The following is an 11,854-nucleotide window of genomic DNA, read 5'->3' on the forward strand; positions in this document are numbered from 1 at the left end:
CGGCGCACAGAGCCCGGGGGGGGTCCCTGAGCCCGGGGGGGGTCCCTGAGCCCCGGGGGGGTCCCTGAGCCCGGGGGGGTCCCTGAGCCCCGGGGGGGTCCCTGAGCCCCGGCAGCCGCAGCCCCGGGAGCCGCCCCCGCTCGGGGCTCGGTCCGGAGCAGCCTTTGTACGCGCAACCAGCGAAACTCAACGCGTGCACTCATCAAGACGAAAACTCAAACTGAAACGTGCACTGAAGCATTTGGCAGCCAACGGCATTGTGAAATGGGGCCCGTGAGCCAGATTTTCGGTAAATCAGAGGAGCTCCATGAACGCCCTGTCCCGGCATAGGAGGAATCGTCGAAGAGCTCCGAAAAGACTTGTGCAGCAAACATCACGACACAGCGAGTTCCTCATGCTGCCCCGAATCTGACAGATCCCGCTGTTCCTGGCACTTACACAGAGAGAAAGGGGAAAATTCCCTCCTGGCTCTCCCTGGGCTACGGCAGGGCTGATCGGGAGTGCACAGCCCGAGTTTATTGGTGTTATTCACAATTGACTTTGGCCTCTAAACCAGAGCTGACTGTTGCTCGAGTACTTACTGAGCTCGGTGCAGGAGGCTGCATCCTCTGCTCCTTCAGTCGCTCTCTGCCCATTCACTCCCTGGCAAGAGCGATGCCAATTCCGATCAAACCCCATTGTACACTAATGACATTCAGGCGGCACCAGCCAAGCGCTGGGAGCAGCTGAGCTCTCCCACTGCCTGGTGCGTTCAGGAAGAGTTACAGGTGTAGGATTTGGCTTGGCTGCTTTGTTTTTGCCTCATCTATTTTCATACATGTTTGAGCCTTCCATGACACGTCACTAAATTCCAGACACAAAGATTATCTTAAAGGAGATTTATTTTTCTGGAATGAGGAAAAAAACCCCGCTGCTCTCTACGCAAGTGAAATCTATAAAAGGTAAAAGCTCGACCCTTCCACAGCTACTTTAAGAGCCCCCCCTGCAGCACAGCCCCCATCAGCGGGTGTCAGCCTCCCTCCCTACCTGGGGGCAGCCCCGGCCGCCCCTCGGGGGCTGAATGCAGCGGAGCTCCCGCGGCAGCCCCGGGGGACGGGCACACAGGCGGCGAGCAGGTGGCCGCACACACTGCCTCTCCCACCTGCTGCCCCGTGCCGAGCCACAATGAACTTGTCAGGCCGTGCTATTGTCACCGAGAGCAGATGTCGGCTGGGCAGCCGCGGCCCCGCTCCGCCCGGCCGTGCTCCAGCCGCTCGCTGCGAGGCGCTGCTGGAGCCGCTTCTCGGAGCTTCCTGCTGTTCTGGGGGGTTCGCCTGCATTTCCTCAGGCCCCATTTCTCTCTCTTGCTTCTACCCACTTTCTTCAGCTGTTCTGTAACCACTGCTTACTGCACTCTGCAGGGTTTTTGAGTCCTTCTTGCCGTGTTTTACCCGTTTTTTTTGTTTTCTGTCTTGCCCAGTGGGCTGGTGATTTCACCACGGAGCTGTCCCAGTGCTCGCTATCCAAACACTGCACAGTGCGCTGTGCACTCCCCCGCTGCTCCTCCGCAGGAACTCATGCCAAGCCATCTCCATTTCTAAGGCAGTACCCAGTTGCTTGCTCACATACATCCCACTGAGGTTTTAAACACAAAAAACATTCATTTTCCACCTGAAAGTCCAGCAAAGCCCTACGGCAGAGCTTCCAACCGCTCCAGGGATCCTCATGTCTCTTCCCCACCACTGCAGCTCTGCACAGCCCTTCCCCGCTCTCTCCCAGGTGTTCCCATCACTCCCACCTCCAGCTTTGCTCTTCTTGTTCATTCCCGGCTTGCCCCCTCCTTCTCAGTTTTCTGTGCATGCACGGAGGTCCGGGATGTTTCCTTTCTCTGATGTTCCCCTTCACCTTTCCCACTTGCTGCATTTCCATCGCTTTCTGCCCTCCAGTCCCACCAGCTCGTGCCCCATTCACCCTCAACCCCTCAGAGCTTTCCCACCTCAGTGCCACAACCAACGTGGCCAGAGCGTGGATCTCACCTTGTGCATTTCTGCCTCTGCCCCATTGTTAATCTTAATTGATAAGAAGGAAAAGTCTTGGCCAGAGAAGAAGACAAAGAGCAAAGCAACAAACACCACTGAGAAGACGAGCCAGCACTATGGGAGGTGTTCCAGCTGCAGCTGGGCAACTGCAGACTGGCATCCAAAGCAAGTAAGGAAGCAGAAGTAAATAGAAATGGACAAGACTGAGGGAGGGTCTCTTTTTCCCATCTGAACTAGTGAACAGTGATTTGTGTTGTGCACTTCAACCTGGTTTCCTCTGGTTTAGCTCCCACTCATGGAAGGCTCATCTGAGCTGTAGGACCACAAGCCTGGATGTGACAAAGGGCTGACAGGCTCTGCTGTGCGTGGTGTGACAAAGGCAACTGCCTTCGCACACCTGTCTGGGGACTCTGCAGAGAAAACAGGGAAAACCAATTGTCCATGTGAATCTTGAACAGTACAGGAAGCTAAACCTTTAATTGGAAAACAGGAGATTCGTGCCAGAAGGATCTCCCTCGGAGCAGTTTGACAGTCAGTCACACAGGGGTTGGAAGCCCCATCTAAGAACGTTTTTGAAAAACTGCATGCAATTTGCAGGAAAGTCCTGACATGAGGAAGGGACACAGGCTGCTTTATTTTCCCTGTCTTACTGAGTATGGCAGTGAAAAGGGGCAGAGGTTTCACCCCAGCCCCTCCATGCAGCAGAGGTACTTCCTTTCCCCTCTGAGCACTTGGCTGGAGACAGAGAAGGTCAACTTCACAGAGATCAATGTAGGAAAGCCACAAGCATGACAGGGCAGAAAAAAACCCCTAAACCCCTACAATTTCTACCCTTGATGATTTAGAGGAGGATCACATTTCAGATCTCCAAAAAGGTCCTGCAAGTGTTTTTATCCTGAGCAATTCACTTATTCCAAGTACTCCAAAATATTTCAGCCTAGAAGGGGTGGAAAAGGCTTCTTCCCTGCTTGGGCTCTCAGAGACAGTCTCCTTTTGCCACATGGGGAGGTAGCACAGGGCATGTAAGCCCTGGGCTCGAAGGCTCTAAAATGGAGTTTCAAAGTGAAACCATTAACCCTGATGTTTTCAACACAGAAAAGGCTCCTTCCCCACAGGCCCCACATCCGCCATTGGCCTCCTGCTGAATAAAGGGGACAACGTCAAGTTGAAAGCATTCCTGATGAACAGTCTGAGGACAGGGGAACCTCCACAGCCCGTGACAATCTGGAAGCAATGCTGGGTACAACAGCTGCTCCGCTGGAGCACCGAAACAGCAGAGCTCCCCAGTGCAACGCGACAGCTTCAGCGAGCGAGTCCCCGACTGTGCAAACTGCTTTCAGAATCAATTACCCATCTCAGCTTCTCTGGGCAAGATGCAACATCCCACTTTTTTTTTTCCCTGCAACCCTACAAAAAGAAGACAGAGCAACGTTGGGGTGCCATTCAAGCAGTAAAATGCTGAGGGGTCTCTTGGCTCCAGGCGGAGAGCAACCATGCACCTGTGCGGAGAGGAAAGCTGGGAACAGAGGAAACCCGGGAGCAGGGGGCTCGGAAGCTGCCAAAGCTGACTGAAAATAAAGGCTGAGGAGCTGCACAAGACCAGAAATAGGCAGGCTGTGACCTGAGAGACAACAACACATGCCTCAGCCAGGAGCAGAAAGGCAACATGGAGACAGGATGCCCACAGAAGACATGTCACAAGGACGAAAAAGAATATTTTTAGAATTTCCAGGAAAAGTGTGACTAACTACTGCTTTGATGGTTTGTTCAGGAGCACAGATTAGGATAATCCACGAAACAGGGTGCAGGACTGCAGCTCACCAAAGAGATTTTTAGGTGCCGCAACCAAAACAAGATGAATTACCACAATGTCTCTGCTGCCTGTGAAGGAATCATCTCCTACACATCACCCTGCAGATGCACCCACCTGCCTGCCCGTGTGCCAACCTCAAGGGTAGAAAAGACATGAGAAAAGGGACTTGATGAAAGATCTTGAAGGATCACTCTTTTCCTCCTCCCAGTCTGCAGCTCTGTGACAGCTGAAGCATCCCCATCTTCTCTGCTTCTCCTGTGCTCCAGAGCCAGAGTTGGGCACACGTTTGGGTGGTACAGGAGAAGAGCTGGCATGGAGGAACAGCCAAGCCTGGAGCCTCTGCCTGTGGGCTGCAGTCAGGAGGCTTCATCCCAGGCTCCTCCTGGAATACCTTTTGCCCAGCCCGACAAACATTTTCTGCTGTGCTAAAATTCCCTATTTTCCTGATTTCCAAGGGAAACACAGCTCACACCATGGTTCATGCCATACCTACCTGCAGCGATGGCATGACAGAAGCTGCTCCCCAGCCACTCCAGCCTCATGCCCTGCTGGCGGGGTGCCCGCCTGGCACGGCCCGCAGCACACGCCCAGCCCTCGCAGGCGGCCTCGAAGCTCTTGCTCTGTCCCACCAGTCCAAGGGAGTCGAAGACTTCTTTAATTATTAACTGTTTTGCCTTGGTTTCCTACTCCATTTGAGAGCATGGGCTCTCTGGAGGCCAGGAGCAGCTTAACAGAGCAGCAGCCCTGGTGGGAGCAGCCTGGGGCTGGCACCAGCCGTGCCCACCCCGGCTGTGCGTTCCCCTACAGGCTGCTCCCATTACCAGTAATGGGAACGGCGTGTGCGGGTGAACAAGAGGAGAGACTGTAATGTCTTTATATCATACCACCAATTAAGTTCTCAGGGTCATGTCCTCAGCTGATGTACAGTAGATGAGATCCACTGAAGTTAATGGATCTTTGCTGATTTACACTCTCTGAAGGGCTGGCCCTCTCACTCGGATGAGAACAGCCGGACCGTTCCAGCAGCCCTGGTGTTTAACAGCTCCATACTGAGCCAGGCTTCTCTATCACTGCAGTCCATAAACCACAAGCTTTATTAACTAATAATTAGTCCTTCAGTTGAGTTTCAGGGTTATGTTTTAAGAACTGATGCCCTTAGAGCTGGTGTGGAGTTTTGAAGAGACCTGAAGCAGTGGAGAGAAGCAGAGGAGAGGCACTGCCAGGCTGCCCTGAAGATGCAGAGGGTCTTTCACAACCGTGTTGGCACCTACTGCCCTGTGAAAGTACCTGGAGTTCAGCACCTTGAATTCAAGCTGAGGCATTACTCTTGCAAACACAGAGTTGATTTTAACCACGTAACTTCAACAGGACTCCTGAGCTGTGCTGGGATGAGTTTGGGTGCAAGTTTCTGCCTGAGAAAGGCACAAGCGTAAATGCTGGGAACAGCAAGCTGTAAAGCAGTGCCCAAGTGCACAGAGCAGTTCTGGCACAGGGCAAGCAGGGTGATTTGGGAAGACAGACACCTTCCTTCATTTTTCTTGCAGTTGTACATAATCACTGGTCAGAAAAATGACGTGAAGCTGGGTCACATCCTTCCCTTGTGTGCTGCTCTCTGGATACCTGGGTGTCACAAGTGTCCTGAGATGGGTAACACACTAGCCCAGTTAGGAGGCTAAGATTGGGAAGAATGGTGGATTAAACTATAAATAAAATAGGATTTTTCTAATCACAGATTAAAACACAACTTCCCAAACATTAGCTTCAGCTAATGCTCCTCTTCTTCCTTCTCCGTCTGGATTGAGCAAAGAACATCGAGTGCCTTTCTGCCACCAGAAGGAATAAAAGTTCTGTGCAGAACTGGGGAATCATGACAGCCTAGCACACAAATGTTGTCAACAAGGAATGTAATACGGGCAGCTCTTACTGAGATGGTTCTTGTGCAATAACTTAAACAGTACAGATTACTACTTGGGGAAATAAAAGACAACATAACTTTAAAACTTGAAAAGCTCTTTCTTCGTTGTAATCAATTGCAATAATCCATGTCAGTGATTTAGATGAAGATCAACTTTACCTTTCTTTGCTGATGACACAAAACTAAGAGCAATAAAAAACTTAAGTGCATTTGTGCACAACTAATGGATTGGATGTGGCATGTGCCAATGGAAGTCGGTATGTATAATGCAGCATATACTGGATGCCAAATTAATGGGATCATTTGGGCATTCTGGAACACTTGTGGCATTGAGTTTAAGTCATTTAAGGGGTCTGGCAGGGGTTGATGACCTTATGTTTTCAAAAGATTGAAGAAGCCTAGTACTACTATAGGCAAGCCATGGTAGGCATTTTATCCCCTCCATCAGCTGCTACTCAGTCCAAAGATGAAAGATAATAAAGCCAAGGCAAGGAGATCATGCCTGGTGTCCCTAATAAGTATATAAGAATGCAGATTCACCTGAACAGGGAGCTGGAGGTTCAGGCACACAGGTGAGGGACCAGACAGCCCAACCTCCTGCCAAACGTGAGGACCTTCACCAGGGCATGGGGCTCACACTGATCTGCCATGGCACTGCTTCCTACCTGGATTAGTTCCTGAAGGAAGCCAGCCATAGCATGGGGTGAAATGCATCTCACTGCCAACATGTAACACCCAGAATTACCTGATGAGGGGAAGAGACTCATTCAAGGAGCTCAGATGTGCAGCAGAGCTGGACACAGGGCAGTTTTCTGCCCATTCCAGCAAACTGGCCCAAGCTAGGATGAGGCACAGGTACAGTTTTGTTGGGCTGGCAGGCACAGGGACGGAAGAAGCTGGGTCTGATTCCTGTGGTCCTGCCACCGGGCAGAGCAGCAGCAAAGGACCCAGCAAATCCCACATGCTGGTAAATAACAACATCCTGCTCTCTCTGCCTCTTCATGTGGAAGTGGGAGATGCTCCAAAGAGGAGCAAAATCACTCCCTTGGACTCCCAGGAGGTAAATATTTGCAGGCTTAGCTCAGAACATTCACCAAGGACCAGCACAGCACCCTTGATGTCTGTATGGGTACTGCAGATGCTACTGGGAGATCTCTGGGAGTCCACTGTCCACAGGCAGATTTCACTCTTTTTGTTTTATTTTTATCTTTTGAAGAATGGCCTAAGGTCTGAGTTTGTGAGGGTGTTTAGAGGCTACCCCACTCAGCACCCCAGCCAGCTCAGGCCCCACTCGGTGGAGCACAGTCTGTGGACACCCAGCATCACCTGCACCAAAATGTCCCAGGCCAGGCTGGACGGGGCTTGGAGCAGCCTGGGACAGTGGGAGGTGTCCCTGCCCTTGGCAGGGGTGGAACAGGATGAGCTTTAAGGTCCCTTCCCACCCAAACCATTCTGGGATTCTGTGATCACACAGTCCATGGGGCTGAGGCAGAGCACAGCTCACACCTCTCCTGCAGAGGTGTGGAAACTTCCATCTGTGCTGCCCAAAGAGCACGAGATCCCTCTCAAACATCTCTGCTTCCTGCTCCCAGCATTCCAGCTCTGGGCACATCCTACAAAGGACACATGGACATTTCTGAATGGACGATGCAGAGATACCTTTATACAGCTGGCTCCTATTGTCACAATGATCTGGAAAGAATATTTTATTTCTTATCCTAAAATTAAATTCATGGGAGTATATATCTAAATACCATTACTGCTCTGACCTTAACAACAGGTTTTTAAGGGCTCTGAAATGTCTAGAAATGCTGAGACCCCATCAAAAAGGGGGGGAAAGCACATGGGTGGCAAACTGCCACAAACTGCACTATAGCTCTGCCCATCAAAGCCACCTGGGTGCCTCCAAGAGGCAAACTCGGATACCCAGAAACAAGTGGGCACCAAGCAGAAATATTCTGCTGCATGAGGAAAAAGTTAGGAGCTTAAAAGACTCAAAAGAGTGGGCAAGGGAAACACATGGTGTTGAAGGGAAATGCTCCAAATAGCCAAAAACAATGGTGTAAATACCTCTTCCTCAAAAAATGCCCACCTGCACAGAAGCAAGTACTTCATCCACCTGGTCCAACTCACTCAGGCAACACGTAAGGAGGGAGTCTACTGACTGAGGAGGAGCAGCTACGTGAGCAAGTGCTCACCTGGGTGAGTCACAGCCCTTAAATTATTACTCTTCGGCAGCGGGGATGATTTCGGTGCAGAAATACATGCTTCGAGGAAAGTTCAGAGGTGTGATGTTAATCTCAGTGTTATTTATGTCAGCTATAAATGAGCTAAATTATGACCTAGCTGAGCAAAACACTTTTGTAAACCAAAGCATTGAATATTGTGTAGTTTGCATGTTTAACAGGACCACGCTTTCATCACGGAGTGGAGGAGAGCTAATAACCCATTGATTTTAGGGCCCATTTAGGAAAAGAATTGCCTATACAGATTTGATCACCATGCATTACTTTGTAACATCTAATACCCTGGGCACAAAATAATGCTTAGAGAGGCAAATTGTGGAGCCATTTTTATCCAGAGAGGGTTTGTGCATGAGGGCATGGCACAGGGGCTGCTTCGGGCTGGGGCTTAAGCAAAGCCAGGAGGAGCTCTGAGGACATGGTCAATGTTCCTCCAGTCACGCCAAACTCTGCCTTGTGCATCCACCCACGGAGCTGCTCAGCCATACCTGGGAGACCATTCACACGCACAATTAAGCAAAGCTTGGAAAACGACCTGTCCAAAATTAAGTCCCACTGACAGTTCAATAATCCTTAATTCTCCTTGCATTTCTCCATCCTTGTTCAATAAAGACAAGTTTTTCTGGGCTTAAAGCTTCCAAACAGAGGAGTTTAGGTACATAGCATGGGCTTTTCAAAACATAAATTCACAGAGATATTTCACTTGCAGATTTAAGACTGCTTTGGAAAGATCATCCAAATGCTAAGAATTATCAATTTCATAGCAGCATCAAGCATCAACAGATTAAAACTCATCTTGATGGGATGTGCAGCATCTTCAGCACTCTCAGACCACATCTCCATCATGACTTTCACTGCCTACACTTAAATGACTCCCCCTGAAACAGCCATGCTGCAATACTGCTGCAGGAGCTGCTGCTGCCCTCACCCTGCCTGCACACACTGATCTCCTCCTCGGCTGACTGCAGTGCTTTGAGGAGTCTCCCATGGAGGTAAAGGAGCATTTAGTGATGAGTGGGAGGGTGAGAGGTGAACCATGCTCCCCCACAACTAGCCAGGGCCTGTGCTGCAAGAAGGGCGTTTCAGAAACTGGGAAGTCAAACAGCTGCCCATACACAACAGCTCGACTTAAGTTGCCCACCCCATAGTCCGAGTGCAAAATGTGGACAGGACAATCAACAGGATCAGGACAACAGCCAGCCCATCCCCAAAATGTGTCCTCTCCTCCACCAGGCAGCCACATGCTCCACAATTACAATTCTTGGGACGAAAAGACTCAAGCTGGTAGGGTCTAAAGTCTGTGTAGGCCCCTTCAGGTGTCTCTCTCTGTTGATTGACCTTCAGAGAGACACAGCAGGGACCATCAGACAATCCTGTCACACCTGAACCAGGCTGGCAGGGAACACTGCTCTCATCCACGGGGAGAAATACCGTGTGTTTGTTCCAACTGGTGTTTCCCTGAGGCTCCTGTAAACACTGGATTAGCTGGACAGAGTAATTGGAGGTAACCCCCGCTCGTGTCCCCTTCAGCACGACCGCGCACATCGGAACCTCTGTACCGCCCACGCGCTCTTGTCTTACAAGACACGGATGCACGAGGCAGCCTGTGTCCCTCGTCCTCAGCACAGCTCAAAACGCACCTCGAGACAGCTCCTCGGGAACAAAGACACCAGCCACAGACTCCAGCAAGCCCAAGGCAGCTCCCGGGACATAAATCCCGCTATTTGATGACTACTCAAATAGCTGAAATGGAAGTTTGGTTGTGGTTTATTAAATCCTTTGAGAAACTGGGGTGCCCCGAGGCTCAATGCTGCTGCCTGTGGCACTGCCCACGGGCAGCGGCGGCGAGGGGACCCCTGGGCTGTCACTGCCGAGTTCGGACCCACTTGGCACTGCCGTTCATTACAGGCTGTGAGCACCCCGTGGCTTTGCGCAGGATCCCCGCCCGTCACAAAGCCGGTTCCTGCAGAACGCAGCAGCATTTTGCTCCCCGCAAATACACTGCTCCCACAGCATTTTGGGAAAAACTGCAGGGAAATTGGGAACATAGAAGTTTATAGTTATGGGGTGTTCGAACAGTTAAAGAACAATGATGTGTTGAACAAAACGCACTTTATGGATGTTCGACGGTGGAGATAGAACGCAACACCAACACACACGTGAATATGTGTGCCCGTGTATGCCATCCCCACTCAGAGCTGGATTCTTCCACGCTTTCAGTAACACTCGGGTTTCTCGGGGCTGCTCTGTGCACGGTACCAGGGGGTTCTCTCCCTCTCCTCCCCGCGTTCAGTGCTGATGCGGGGGAGAACGCCGAGGGCCGGCAGTCCCGGCATCGCCGCGCGGCCAAGGGCGGTGGGATAACGAATGCACCGAACAGGGCCGGGCTGGGGCTGGGGCGCAGCAGTGGCGGGGCGCTGGTGGGGACAGCGGACCGGAGTGCGGCCGTCCCTCGCACCCTGTCGCCCGGTATAGATTTCCCCGTAGTTTTTTCTTCCTTCTCTGCCAGAGACCTCCCCTCGATCGGTGTTTCAGCTTAGGCTGCCCATTCTGGCTGGTGAACGGCGCCAGTCGGGCAGCTGCACGGCCCCAGCACCATCACCCCGGTGTGACTGGATTTGGCCCTGCCGTGGGATCTCCACAGCCTGCCCCCGACAAACCAAATCGGCTGGAGCCCGTGCCCTGGTACCGCTGAGAAAAGAACCAGTTAGGGAAATATTTTCTCCGTCCCTCGCCCTGCGTGGCTGCCTGGCCCTGAACTGCCCTGTGCCGCAGCCGGGACCGGGACCAGCGAGCCCGGGAACGGCGTTACGCTCCTGCAGCCTCCCGGTGACCGAGGCCGGGCTGCGGCCGTGGAAGCGGCAGAGCCCCCTCCTCCCGGGAACGCGGCCACGGGAGCGCCGGCTCCTGCCCATGGCCAGGGGAAACCCGCCTGGCCGTGGCTGCTTTCTAAAAACGTCATTTTTGCAGCTTCCCCCGCTGGTGGAGGCCGGGGCACCGGGCCCGAAAACTACGGGAGGTTGTTCTGAAAAATCTCCCTGCACAACGGTGCTGGGGGTGAGCACCGGGAACCTCGGCCGCAGCCACCGCCGCCCCGCTGCCGGCGCGGTGCGCGCAGAAAAGGCAGCAAAACGAAAACCGCCGGGCTGCTCCGGCGGGCGCGCCGGGACCGCGTGGCTGGCGGGGAGAAATTACCGGGGACCGGCGGGGCCTGCACCGGCGCCTGCTCCGGGGAGCGACGGCCCCGCACTCCTCCCGCCCGGCCGCCCCTCGCTCCCACGCGGCGCTGCCGACCGCGTCCCAAAGCCGGGATCGCTCCCGGCCGCTTCCCCCGCACCGGCGGAGAGAGCGACAGCACCGCGCACAACCGCGCCGGCCCCGCCGCCGGAGCCCAGCTCCGAATCCGCCCGCCGTCCCGGCCCCGCTCCCCGGTCCTCTCGCCGCCCTCATTTCGGCTTCTCTCCTTCGTGTTCGCCGAGCGTCCGCCGGCTGCCGCCCGGCACGCAGCACCCGGCCCGGCGGGCTCGGCTCGGCTCTCCCCGGCGCGGCGGCAGGCAGGAAGCGGAGAGACGTTTGTAAAGAAAACGTTTATTTACACGTCTCGGCAAGTACAAAGTATTATACATGGTCTGTGTCAACCCCAAATCTTCTTTATTATGAAACATAAGGCGCTTTCTCGAGAGCCGGTGGCGCAGGGAGCGAGTGCTGTTTCGGGGCGCTAAAGCTCATCGGCTGGGAAGGTGAGGACAGAACGGCGTGTGGTGCCTGGAAGGAGCCCTTATTACTACGGTGAATAAATTACAGCTGACATTAACTTCACCTGGGACAGATGGGAGCTACCGCTTTTCAGTTTAATAGGGTTTCC

The sequence above is a fragment of the Coloeus monedula genome, assembly GCF_965178545.1.
Source record: "Coloeus monedula genome assembly, chromosome: 15".
In the NCBI taxonomy this organism is placed as follows: domain Eukaryota; kingdom Metazoa; phylum Chordata; class Aves; order Passeriformes; family Corvidae; genus Coloeus; species Coloeus monedula.